Source organism: Lactuca virosa, chromosome 9 (assembly GCF_052849685.1).
Source record: "Lactuca virosa cultivar CGN04683 chromosome 9, Lactuca_virosa_CGN04683_v6, whole genome shotgun sequence".
Taxonomy (NCBI): Eukaryota; Viridiplantae; Streptophyta; class Magnoliopsida; order Asterales; family Asteraceae; genus Lactuca; species Lactuca virosa.
In genome coordinates this window covers 156,134,533-156,149,426 of record NC_136434.1, presented here as the reverse complement: position 1 = coordinate 156,149,426, position 14,894 = coordinate 156,134,533, and the positions used below count along the sequence as shown (strand labels likewise).

The window sequence follows — 14,894 nt, the reverse complement described above, 5'->3', positions numbered from 1 at the left end:
GCGCCATCCCAGACTCGAACGAGCAGAAATCATCATGTTTTTGTCTAGATCTGCTCAGATCTGTCGTTTTCAGCTAAGGTTTTCTTCATATTTGTTCATTTCTAGCACCATTTGGTTCAGATCCGTTTGGCTTTGGCCAAGATCTGTTCAAATCGATTTGGTTCTTGACAAGTTCTTTTCAGATTTGTCTAACCATCGTTCAGATCTCTTGATATGCTTAGTTTTATGCACAGATCTTTTGATCTGCTTGCTTTTTCGCTCAGATTTTTTGATCTTTTGAGTTTTCTCGCTCAGATCTTCAGATTTGCCTCGTTTTTTGCTCAGATGTCTAGATATGTTTTGTTTTAGTTCATCTGAGCAACTCTCAAGTCTTAAAAGGCTTTATCAGATCTCATTTTCGTCTATGTTTTGATGGGTTTTTCAGTAAGTAGGAGAAAAAGAGGCTCTTATGAGTTCTTAACCCATCTTTGTTTATATATGTGTTTTATCAAACAACTTGAGAAGAAGATAAATTTTTGTGGTTATATACCCTACCTCCAGTTGTTGTTATCAAGAAACCACCACTAGTTTGCAATTCTATGTGTACAACTTCATTTAAGTTGCTTTGGTGCTTTCTTTAGAAGCTCAGAGAAGAGACACGAAATTTTTTCCAGATTTGTTCTTGCTCACATCTTGATAGCTTGTTGAGCAAGCTGAAGAGTAAAGAAGTTTAGTGAGGAAAAAACCTTGTTCAGATCCATTTGGACCTTGCCAAGATCTGTAGATTTACTTCTCTGTTTTAATTAGATCAATAGATTTGCTCCATTTTTCGCCCAAATCTATAGATCTACTTCATTAGATATATTTTCCTTTTTCAACTCAGATCCTTAGATTTGTTTCCGTTTTTTAAGCTCAGATCTAAAGATTTGTTCAAGTTTTTAGCTCATCTGAGCATTCATGGAGCTTGCAAAGATATTTCAGATCTATTTTTTTCATTTATAGTTTGGTGGTTTGATCAGAAAGTTGAGAAGAAAAAGAAATTCTCTATGAGTTTTACCCCATATTTTGTTCATAAATTATCAAAACTCTTTTCTGGTTGTGCATTTCCGTTTGTAATAGTTATTGTACATACAGCTGTATAGCTGGTACATGTTACAACACCTTCAAAAAAAAGAGTTAGAAGGGAGAAGAAGTTTTGATGGGTCTTAACCCATTTTCAGTTCATATATTTTCAGAAAATCGCATTTAGTTTATGATTTTCTGTCGACAAATTTACTAAAGATGTTTAAAAGTTTGAAAAAAGAAATAACTTATTTATGAACCTTCTCAAACTTTCAGAAAACCCATTTTCCATTTGAGTATGAATTTTTACCATCCATTTCAATTCATATTATAAAAAATTCATTTCAGTAATGATTTATGAGTACAAGGGTGTTTAAGTTGTAAACACAGTTGTGTTACTTGTACTTTTCAAAACCTATCAGATGGCATTTTTGTTGGGTTTTGAGCATTCTAACACTCCTATGGTGTACATGCAACCCTATAAACCTTGGATCTATGTTTTCTCTATTATACATGCAAATATTAACTATTCCAAGGTTTCATCCTAACTAGCATATTATGAAGCACCTATACTACAAAGTTATATTTAGATGACATACCTTTTGATGTAGCTTGATGTCTTCAAGCTTTAAGAGCTTAGCCCCAATAGTGTGGAAGCCTCAAATGAAATCACAAATCACCAAAACACCTTGGAAGAACTTGAGAGAATATGTATGCACACTAAAATCGGCCCACTCTTATTTTCACACACTTGTCCAATTTTGTGAGCCAAGGACCCCTTTATATATTATGGAGGATTAGGGTTACATCCATGTAAACCCTAATACCCATGACCTTTCATTTACATATGATTCATGGGTTAAAAGCTCCATGGACCATCCATGAAAGCTTAGCCCAACCTAAATGAACTTGGCCCATTCCATATATATAAGAGTCCATATTTAATTAGTTCTTTTTGATCACTTAATTAATTATAAATTAATTCTTGATCAATACTAATTAAATAATATGATTCCATATTAATATATTAGAACTTATAATATATTAATATAAATCATAAATATACTATTCTCAAAAGACTATCCATATAAATTGTGTCGGTGAAGTGCAACCCAAATGGACCATGCCGGGTCGGGTCAAGTACATACCAAATATAGTTATGGACTTAGACATTAATCCAACAGTCTCCCACTTGGATAAGTCTAAAACTATTATTGAGCATGACTTCAAAACCTAACTGGCAATCGTAGCTCTTAAAGCCGTTGTCGAACTCTGACCTTGTCAATGACTTGTCTATTAGATAAGGGATCATATATTCCTCCATTCTAGATATCATATGGACTGAGACATGGATTATAATCATTCTCTCTGTCCATTTGTTGTTTCCCGATTTTCGATTTATGATGACTGACTGATTGAACAAATCAAATCAATCCTGGCTTGGCCAAGCACTCACATGTGTCATCACTAAATCATCGAGGGGCCCACAAATATCGCTTTTATCCCGAAGGTAAAAGGAATGGATAAACTTCGACTCATATGGCTTGTTCAACTACTTGTTGAATCATACACAAAGGCACGTTTTATAACATCGAGTTACCAAATGCGTTTTCGTGCAATCAATGTATAACCAACTCATAGTAACAACTCATATCTCTAGGTTTGAAGAATATAAGATATTATCGTCCCATGATCACTCGTGATAAAATCCATGAAGTGATTCAAATGAGCGAGGGTTGAATCCAATACTCAGAACTTATGAGCACTCATGAGTGTTGTAGCACCACTTTGTCCACCAACTTGGACCTCTACAAACCAACCCATGACAGTCTTGATTCATATCTACTTCCAACATATGACCGACTATGGATGGTTTGAACAACTTAATCATTCAGGAAGAGCGACTTAGTTATTCTGGAAGTCAAAACATGCAAAGTGAAACACAAGAATAAATGAATCAAATATGGTATCAAACCCTATGAATATAAATAAACACTTTTATTTATCACCATATTGATTACTCATTATTCATTGTTTCGGTTTTATCAACTTTATACTTGAATTAAAAACACTAGTTGTCCCATGCTCCAAGCATGTACATTATATTTTTCTTAAACAATAGCTTTGCCATACACCAAGTATGCACTCTATGTTTGTCTATGATCCTTACTTTGTGAAATAAACCAATTGAACATAATTTCAATGATTCTAATTTCACACTCCCAAATCCTTATCGAAAAATGTGAGAATTTCAAATTCCTATCATTTATCGAAATCTGTTTAGATTTTAAACTTATATGCACTGACCCTCCTGTAATGAATATGTACAAAGTCACAAAGACTTGTCAACAGTCATTATAAGGTATTCCAATGGAGATCAACTCCATGGAAACTAAGTCTCATATTCAAAGTACATTGCTTTGGACATGCTTCTTGCATTAAGTTTTCTAATCTTACACAGATAACTTCCACCTATGGAGACAACTCCATATTCTCATTTTGACTATCACTTCTGAATAAGAGATGCCTCTTTTCAGAATATGTCAATATGGTCCTTCCAAAATTAGCACTATACTTCCAACTGTCCCTGAGCAACCAATCTTTGGTAAACCTCAGATTGTCCTCGACAATTGCTTAATCATTTTAGTCATATCCAATTCTAGACCTTTTCCCTTCTTAATGCCTCTGGGCATTTGGAAAAATTTAGAAATGACAAATATTATAGCACATGCAATCGATCCTGTACCCAAAGCAAATGGTACACGATTCATGATGTCTCACATAAAGACATGATTCTAGACCAGTCTTTTGCTATAATATTTTTATTTGCCATGTTTTCAAAATTTGACTATGAAGAGGGATGTCGTAATCATAATCGAATTTTGAGAATGCAATATATAGAATTTCCTTAAGTTGAACCAATCCAACATGAAATTCATATATATATATATATATATATATATATATATATATATATATATATATATATATATATTCTTGACTAAAGATGATTAAGGTCTCAATCTAAGCCTTTAGAACTGAAATGAAGTATATCCTCTCCCTTAATTATAGCAAAACAACTTTTTCAATCCCTGCAGCCTCACGAATTGAAACTTTTGTTTTATATAATTAACATTGCTAACTTGCAACACTAACAATAATTATCATGCTCCCACTAACATGATGATTATTAGCATAACACTTATGCTCCCACTAGCTTTGACATGTACTCAGAAATCAGTTAGACTTCTAGAAATCAATACTTTATTGACTTTCTTACCAAAGTTCAGATTTCTGATACGAGATGCTTTGATAAAACTTTATCAAAATCATACACCTTTCCTTAGATAGCATGCATGTGTGTCTAAACAATTTCAGAACTATGAAAAGGGATGTCATAATCATAGTCTCAATTGTTTAGACCTTTTGCCATCTGCTTCAAATCTACTTGGTGGAAGTGTTTCCTCACCATCATTTTCATGAATCGGAGAGAAACCTTATGGCCCTTAGATTTTATGGTGTATGTGTTCTTATCTATGTGAATCGTCAAAACCATAGTCACAAGACAAGGATAATGACAAATCCAAACTCATATGGACTGAACTTATGCAATCTTAACTTCTTGCCACCCGGCAGTATAGGGCCTGCCATTGCTTCCAAGTTGTTATGCAACCAATTGAGAACTTTCAGAACTCCTATGCAAAGCCAACTTTAACTGGAATGGGCACAGAATATGTCAACACGATAGGTTATAAACCTCAAGTCATGTGCTAGTGAAGAACCTCAGGTTTTATTCTTGATTAGTTCTTGAAATTCTTTTTAGGATCTTTAAGACTCCCACTATCCTCTTCACATATAAGACTATCTTGCCAAATATTCAAGAGATAGTGCGGATTCTTTATCAAGACAAACACTTCACACAATTGGCCTTAGTTGGTCTTTGTTTTATCCAAAACATCACAACTTACCAATTTCAAATGTACAAGAGTAGGACACTTTTACTCTTACATTTGACAAGTGTTTTAAACCTTTCTTTAAGATATGTCACTCAAGTTACAATCTTGGAGTATGACTCTAAGAATTGTTTTGGAACGAAGTATGACTCATCTTCCTGATCTAACCATTTCAATAATTCATGACTCCTCTTCTTAGTCATAAGAATGCACTAAGATGACCTTTAGAGGACTAATTGTGATATGATTTCTAAATCATTAAGATGATCACAAACATGATACTAAAGTACTCTCCCATTTTTCAGATTTGAGAAACTTTTATCTTTCTGCCTAATTTGATTCTTCTCATTCGTCCTGCCATACATTGAGACTTTTCCAATGTTTCAGAATTATACTTAAACTTGTAAGTATAATCATATTTACTAAACTTTAGTAAATCAAATAGTCTTAACGAGCTTTGTGGTGGACATGACCAGTGCACAAGAATGTGTACTCGATCCCTTTAGTCCTTCACTTGACTCACACATCCATGTGAACAAGTAATTAGTCTTGATTTTCCAATGCTTGAAAGTTCTCATTCATCATACTATTCAACTTGCATGATTCCAAGTTTCGGTCCAATTGAAACTTGGGCGATGAGGAACTTTCCTGATTTGGTAAATTTAGACACGACCACATATGAAAGAATCAAATCCATTTTCCAATATTGCTGTCCGTGGAATCATATAAGCAACAATTTTCCACAAATGTCATTGTAAGGATACTTCAAATAAATAAAATTAAACAATTTTCTTTTATTTTAAAACTTTGCGGAAAAATTTATCCTTACAATCCGCATGGAGAATTGTTGTTATCTATTCCTTAGCAATATATCATAACTTCTTAAGCAACTGCTCAAAATTCTGATGCGATCGAAATCCACCTTCGCGATCAGAATCAGCATATACTTCCTTTAAGATTTCTCTCTATTCTTTGATTCTTAAAACATCAACATGTGACCCAGTCACATCATGTAATGAGGATCTCAGAATAGAACTTAACAGAGTTAGATAATGGGCTCTACCTGATGTAGAGTCAAACTTATTGACTTTAACATCCTTAGGTAAATTTGGCAGCTTTGCAATCAACGCCCCTTCCTTTGGCAAAATAAACATATGGACCCTTTGGTAATGGGACTATCTCAAACTTAGACTTTCTCTTTACCATTTGGTCAACCGGGTTGACTATGGCCAATCCCTTTCCATTGGGAAGAAAATGTTTTTTTTGGATTTCCAGTGTCACCATTGTCACTGTCCATAAAGTTTTTGGGAAGTTGATCTTCTAATCAAATTTGCTTTACTATCGTTCCAAATCATTGCTGATTCAGCAGCACCAAGCAAATAGATATGATTATTAAGGTTCATGTCATAGTCTGTTTCATAGTAGTCCCAAAGGAACTCACTATGTGACTTAGAAAGTGATTGAACATCCAACTTTCTCAAGACTTTGACACCCAACTCTCCCGGCTTGTCAATATGTGACTTCATCTCTAAGATGTGATCACACATAGACCTTTCTTGCCATTAGGGCTTGAGTGACCTTGAACTTGTGGGTTAGGGAGAATAATTGGAGGAGGTGGAGGAAGAGAAGTATGACTTCCATGAGCCAAACTCGGGAAGTCATATTCATTAGGAAAGCTTGGTTTGGGAAGATCATTGTTGTCTAAACCAGACATCAACAATGGGAGAAATTCACGTAAAGTTGATTTAAGTCCTTAATATAACACCCAATATGATATATTAAGGCTAGGACCCAACAAACTATTTTATAACTTGGAAGTGGGATGCCGTAATCCAAGCTATAAAATATTTGAAGGTAGGTGAATGACGATTCACCAATTTCCACCAAGATAAACGAAATGTATTATTAGGTTTTACTTGGTTTTGAAACTCCTAGATTCTTTTGAGATTCATTGAACTTTTCATGGCATGTTTCAATCTCGAGTGTGCCCTTCAGGTTTTGTGACTGGGATGTCGAGGATCACAAAACAAGGTGTGTAGTAACCATGCAAATATACTTGGTACCCTTAATATTTACCCCTCAATCGATGTGCCGGTTAACCACACACGCTCCAACGATACTATGATAAACATTAAGTTACCCTTTGCCTACCTTGTTAAGTCCAGGTTAGTGTGTCGGTTAACCACACACGCTCCACTAACAGCTTAAACAAAGTGAAAAGTGTAATTTCATGGATTAGCACCTTATTCACATTTTCCTAAGTAACTAAGATTGGGAATTTATAAGTGTTTAGTTACTTAGTATTTATCATTATACTTATAATGAAGGGAGAATTATAGTCATTGTCCTACCTGTTCGGCTAACGACCCTCCACCGGTCAAGGAAGCGGTGAGTGAGAGTGGACACCCATTAAACTGTCATTTTATAGGTAGTAACCTTATACCTCCCTTATAGACCGGCTTCGTGAACGAGGCCTACTAATGGTAAAACGACTTGCTCTTATACATATAATATATTAAACTTTTAATATTATAATAGTATAAGGGTGTATTTTAGACATTTAAAATACTTGGTGGTTTAATCTATTAATTAAACTAGACTTTTAATTTAATGAAACTCAAACCATATATTTATGGATTAATAATACTCTTTTAATTAAACGCTTTAATTAACTATTAATAAAGTCCATAAGAGTTAATTTGAACTATTCAACAAAACATCATAATTCCAATTATTAAACTCAAAATTAAAACCATTTAATTAATTGTTTAAGTTATGAACCCAAGAGTTTTAGAATTCAATTCTTTTTTTCATAAAAAACTTTTCTCAAATTCCAAAACTTGAGGGCAAGTTTTGTAATTCTTGAAAACCTTTGGATTCCATAACTTATGGAATTAATGGTGTTTTATGATGAAACTTTCCATGTTCCATAACTTAAGAACAAGTTATGGAATTTTTAAAACATTAACACCAAATTTTGTAACTCCATAAAAACTTTGAATCAAATTTTTTTTTTTTTAAAAAAAACTTTCATATCCATAACTTATGGAAGTTTCAAAAACCCTTAAGATCACAACTTTAAAAAAAAAATTGAGCTCCAAAATTTTATGACAAAATATGTAACTCCTTAAAACATTTAGATCAAACTTTTAAAACTAATAAAATAATCATATCATTTTATCTTTTACTAAATTTGACCTAATTCAACTCATATAACAAATGATTCAAATTTTACAAATAATTCGTTTTTCACAAAACAAGTCATTATCTTAAAATTTGACAAACGTCATGTTTTTTTTTCCTTTTTTTCCAACTTGAAAATAAAACATTTGCATCAATATAACAGAAAACAACCCATGTCTCTGATACCACTGTTGGGTTTTGAGCATTCTAACACTCCTATGGTGTACATGGAACCCTATAAACCTTGGATCTATGTTTTCTCTATTATACATGCAAATATTAACTATTCCAAGGTTTCATCCTAACTAGCATATTATGAAGCACCTATACTACAAAGTTCTAGTTAGATGACATACCTTTTGATGTAGCTTGATGTCTTCAAGCTTTAAGAGCTTAGCCCCAATAGTGTGGAAGCCTCAAATGGAATCACAAATCACCAAAACACCTTGGAAGAACTTGAGAGAATATGTATGCACACTAAAATCGGCTCACTCTTATTTTCACACACTTGTCCAATTTTATGAGCCAAGGACCCCTTTATATATTATGGAGGATTAGGGTTACATCCATGTAAACCCTAATACCCATGACCTTTCATTTACATAGGATCCATGGGTTAAAAGCTTCATGGACCATCCATGAAAGCTTAGCCCAACCTAAATGAACTTGGCCCATTCCATATATATAAGAGTCCATATTTAATTAGTTCTTTTTGATCACTTAATTAATTCTAAATTAATTCTTGATCAATACTAATTAAATAATATGATTTCATATTAATATATTAGAACTTATAATATATTAATATAAATCATAAATATACTATTCTCAAAAGATTATCCATATAAATTGTGCCGGTGAAGTGCAACCCAAATGGACCATGCCGGATCGGGTCAAATACATACCAAATATAGTTATGGACTTAGACATTAATCCAACAATTTTTACCTCAAGATGTACCCTATCCTTTCTATGGTTTACTGTAAAAAAAAAAAAAAAAGGGGGAGGAGTAGAACTGACCAAAACGCAAATACACAAAAAAAATGAAAAGCCAGTGCCCTATAGCATGCGATACACAAAACGCCAAAATGCACAAGTCTAGTACAAAATGAAATTACAATTTACAACTAATAAGCCTACAAATCTGATATAAAGATTACAAGAATGGTCAATATATGTTTGTTTTCACCCCACAACGGTACAAAATAGAAAGAAGATGGGGCCCATCTACATACGGTACCACAGAAAAAAAAACGTGACAAGTCGTTTGGAGAAGACAAAAAAAACAATGTGCGTGCCCCACCTCGTTAATCTCTACCCGCCGTACCTCCTGACCATCTTCAACTGGCGAGTGTTTTCTCCAAAGCCTATCCCGCCACTGGTAACCCAAGACCATCGACGACGACCTCCAAGCTTCAACAGATTGAAGATGAAAGAAGTATCTGCTCCAATCTCCGACCTCAGTTCGTCAATGGAAATCAAAACCACAGCATCACTGGCCATCCCGGTCACCACCGGCCAGTTTCAATCGACGACCCACCATTAACAACAGCTTCAACTTCGACTATCATCATCTCCACCGATAATCACCTGCAACTTGCCCGCCTGCAACACAAGTGACCTAAAATCAAAACCACAGCAACACTGGACCATCAATGACCCAGACGACCACCTCCATCTAACCCCGCGTCGCCGACAAGCTCACAGCAACAACCACTAACCTCCAAGTCTTCAATCGCCGCCATCAATGATCGCTACCATCGGACTACCACCTGCAATCGTCAATTGCTTTCAATGGCAACCCAACAACCCTCCAGAATTGAAGAATTGGCGTCTTGATTCTACTCCACAGCCAGCAACAACATCGCCCCGACTTCGCCTCCAGTCGTCGACTGTTTCAACGGGCAGACCAACAGATCCAGTGCCGCTCGTGAACTTGCAGCTCCGGTCCTCCCCTTCCGCAACAGATATCCCCGACAAAGAACCCAAAAAAGGAGAAGAAGATGAATCGTCCAGTCGACTCTTCCCTCTTCTATTGGCGTCTTCATGAAGTTGTAACTTGTGAACCAATGCAAACCCTATAACCCAAAACTAATTAAGAAGCTAGTAGGCATCTACTGTCCGTTTCACATGAAATAGATCTTGGGCTGGCAATTTGGTATTTGGGCTTATTCACAAATGGGCTAAACAACTTTATTTTAGTCTCATAAATGGATCAATCTTACAAAAAAAAATATAAAATAAAATGATAAAGGAATTTGGGCTACATTATTTGCGAGACCCGATAAAACAAAAATGATTTTGGGCTGTAACACATTTGGGGCTCCTCATACGACATATACACATCCGATGCGACTCGTCCTTCTTCTTCACAAATAGAATCGGGGCTCCCCAAGGTGAACTGCTAGGTCTGATGAATCCCTTGTCTAACAGCTCCTGCAGCTGTGTAGACAACTCCCGCATCTCGGGAAGAGCCGACCGATATGGTGTCTTGGCTATCGGAGCCGCACCAAGGACCAGGTCGATCCTGAACTCTACATGCCTCTCCGGAGGTATCCCAAGCAGCTCCTCCTGGAAATATATCCGCATACTATCGTACCACTGACACATCACTCACCGTTGCATGTCCCGCCTCTCGGGTATCCAAAACATAGGCAACATACCCTGTGCAACCCTGCTGGAGGTAGCGCATGGCCCTCGCTGCTGAACATAAAGTTGGTCCACGTTGTGGCCTCTCGCCCTGAATCACCAACTCTCCCCTGCCTGGGGTCCTGATCCGAACCAACTGCTGCGCACAGTCGATCACTGCCCCATTGGGGCTCAACCAATCCATCCCTATGATAACCTTGTTCCCCCGCAAGGGTATGGGAACCAAATCTACCAAGTAGCGCTCCTCGTATAACCTCTGACGATCGCACTGATCGGCCGTCCGCAATCTCGACCTCTAGAGGGCAATCCAACATGCCCGACGAGTCAGGGAACCTCTTGCTAAGCGCAAGGGAGACAAATGACCAGGTAGCACCCGAATCAAACAACACCTGAACTGGGATACCGTTCACATGGAACGATCCTAAACAGAACGTATAACATAATACATCAATACCACAAGCGACATAGAATAAAAGTTAGGGAGAAAAAACCATACCCGTCACCACATCGGATGTTGTGCGTGCCTTCTCGGCTGTCAACTGAAACGCTCGGCTCCTCACCACTGGAGCCTCTGACTTGACCTTCCGGCCATCCGTAACCCGTGCAGTCGCTGGAGTTGGCGCCACTGCTGCTGATGTTGTCAATCTAGGGCAGTTGGCCCTTTTATGGCTCCTATGATTGCAATGGAAGGAAATCAGATCTGAAGTCTGAACAGTGGGGGCAGGAGCAGTACAATCCCTGCCAAAGTGCCCCGTCTTGCCGCACTTGCAGTAGACTGATGATCCCGCTCTACAAGCTCCCTCATGTGGCCTGCCGCATTTCCTGTAGCGGCTCTGGCCTGGATGGCCCTTTGACCTCGTGTCGGATCCCTTGGGTTTCTTCCCCGAAACCCCAATACTCTGCTCTATCTCTGCCTTCCTCTTCCTGAGGTTCTCTAAGTCAATCTCTCTCTCCCTCGCCCTGGCAATCATGGACTCTAGGGTCGGACAGGCTGAGAAGCTGACATGCTCCCAGATATCAGCCCTCAACATGTCGTGATAGCGGGTCCTCCGCGTATCCTCATCTCCTGCATATTGAGGTACCAACAAGGCCCTCTCTCTGAACTTGGCGGTGATCTCCGCCACTGACTCCGTAGTCTGTCTCATATCAAGGAACTCCCTGGCCAGCTGAAGAAGCTCCACAGTTGGCGCAAACTCGGTCCTAAAGCTGGTCACAAAGTCTGACCAAGTGATAACCTCGATGGTTGGGGCTCCCAGCGAGTCACCGACTGACTCCCACCAATCCCTAGCTCTATCCCTCAAACAACCTGCAGCAAAGCGGACCTTCGACCTCTTCGGGCAGAAGCTCGTCAACTGCGCAGACTCGATGTCTGCGATCCATCTCCTGGCAATAATGTGGTCCTTCGCCCCGTAAAACTCTGGCGCGCCACTCCCCCGGAAGTCCTTGAAGGACAGTGTGCGTGTACCCGACTGGCTGGAAGCCAAGTCACTCCTGAATGCTCGAAGGCGATCCTACATCAGCTCAACAATCCCCTCCTTGATCGACCCGAAAATAATCGAGGTCGCCTCAAGAATACCTCGCGTGATCTCATACGCGATGAACTCGCGTAGCCCATCATCAACCTGCTCGAATCCCATACCCGAGCCTGATCCTCATCCTGACCCAGATCCTGCTCCATGTCGCGTAATAGCCATACTGAAAACACAAAGAGGTCAGAGTCATACATACTCTCCAGAGGTCTTACACATTCTCCAAGTTTCCTGGTTCTTTCTCAGCCCTCCTTGATTTGAGTACGGATCCTCTGCTTCCAGTAGTACATGCCCAAACTACCTTCCACATCTATCCGTACTTTCCTCAAGAATTGCCTCGACTTCACCAAGTCCCTTTTTACTAATACAACTTTCCAACTAATTTCATCCTAGGCTTGTCCTATGGCACTCTCCGACCTACTCACCGCCATCAGCTACACAAGGAGTCCCTACCATCTTTCCCTAACTAGCTTACGGATACTATTACATATCCGCTTACTAGTTAGTTAAAGCTAGCCGGAACCCCTATCAGCACAAAGCAAGCAGCATTCGTGCATTGAGTAACCATTACCAAGCATAACCTAATCAGGCTATCGTACTGCTGTCTAACCAGCCCTAACATATAGCTCAATAAACTCATACAACAGGCATATAAGGCATCCTTCCTAGATCCTTAGCCCTAATCTAGCATGCACTTCTCATAATCACATAACAGGCATACAAGGAATCCTCCCTAGATCCTTAGCCCTAGTCTAGCCTGTAGTTCTCACAATCACATCATATAACATAATCTAACATGTATGGGTATCTTGGGGAAAACTTACATGAGTTCGGTCAGTCGCACGCAGCACACACCTTCTTCTTTCTCACAACTCCTTATTTTAAATTTTAGAAAACTATTTTTCTTGTAAAAACCCTTCAAGACCTCGATTTGAGTTCAGGCACCCCCGAAGGTGTGCCCGAATCCCTCAAACTAAGGCTCTGATACCAACTTGTAACATCCCAAAATCGAGACCCAAATTTTTTTTGTTTTAAAGTATATTACTTGTAAAAATAGTTTACGGAAAACATAGTTGTTATCATTTCAAACATCAAGTCACAAATAACAAGTCTCAAAAACCATATCATCAAATAGTAAAATGTCAGCGTACAATCCCAGTGTTCTCAAAGTGGAAGTCGTGTGTGTGCAATGTGTGCTACCCTGTCGGCTCCTTCCCCTTAGCTGACGAGGTACCTGAAACCAAAACTAAAAACTGTAAGCACGAAGCTTAGTGAGTTCCCCCATCATACCACATACCATACAATCATACATATTGTCGGGCAATTCTTGGGTGCCCGACCTACCCATGTCAAGCCATTTTGGGGTGCTGACTACCCGTGTCAATCCATTCTGGGGTGCTGACTACCCGTGTCAGGCCATTCTGGGGTGCCTGCCTACCCTCCGGTCTATTTCACCCGGTCATGGGGACTATTTCACCCCTGCTACTATCACATAATAACATATCATAAACATGTTGTCATACATATCTGGGGTGTCCGGCCTATCCTTCGGTCCTAACAACCAATCGGGTGACTATTCCCCTCCTACTACCACTATCACATAGAACATAACATACTCGCACATAGAACACATCAAGTAATAGAAAACCAGACAATTATCACAAAGACAATCATCTTAACTGTAATCAACTACTAGTGGGTCGGCCTTGGTGCCTTAGACCCACTTCTACTGGAAGGTAACTCACCTCGATGTCGTGTAGTGTCTGTACTATCCTCAATGTGAAAATCGACTCTCCCCGACTCCTTAATCCCTACACGACAGCTTTTCTAAGTTATCAACTCATACTCATAACCCTTACAAGGGTCACCCAAATCCAAGTCAAATTCAAGGTCAACACCTTGGTTAATGGTCAATCATCTGGTCAAAGTCATCATCTGGTTGACTCGACTCGCCGAGTCCCCACATGCACAAAATGCTATAATCCCGTCCCTACTCATCGAGTCTAGCAAGGGCTCGATGAGTTCGCCTTCAACAACACCTCATACTATCTTCAATCGACTCTGTTGAATCATATAACTGACCCTCTTAAACTTGGTCTACCGCAGCCTTCCAAGATCCGCAGTCAACTCTGTTCAGCAACCCCATCCGAAGTCATCATCATCCGCAGTTCACTATCTAGCTTTCTTAGTTTAGCTCTTTATCTACTTTTCTTAGAATACTCTCTTTTGTCCAGTATGCCTTGCATGGCTACGCTTAGATAGTTGAACAAATGTAATATTTGAGTCTCTATATATAGAGCTCAATCCTTCTTATTCAAATACCTCTGATAACACTTCGCATCTTGAATCTCATATCTTGTGTTATTACTCTCATCACCTTCTTACTCTCAAAGTTCACTTAAATATAAAAGATTATTATATCCCTTCGGAGCAAGTCATTCTTGACTTAATCACTAAGTTTGATCTCACTTACTAACTTGGTCTGAATGCATTCCTTGTTAAGAATCAACTTATGTGTATACTTGATATAATATCTGCT

At 38.5% G+C, this 14,894-nt stretch overlaps 1 long non-coding RNA gene across 1 annotated transcript; it reads right to left on the bottom strand.

Annotated features, from left to right (window-relative positions):
• Window positions 1-9,208: 9,208 nt before the first annotated feature.
• On the bottom strand, window positions 9,209-10,256 carry LOC145136327 (uncharacterized). The gene is made up of 2 exons (XR_013720392.1): window positions 9,899-10,256; window positions 9,209-9,782 (listed from the first exon to the last, which is right to left on the bottom strand). It is a non-coding gene; the product is annotated as an uncharacterized LOC145136327 (long non-coding RNA).
• Window positions 10,257-14,894: the final 4,638 nt, after the last annotated feature.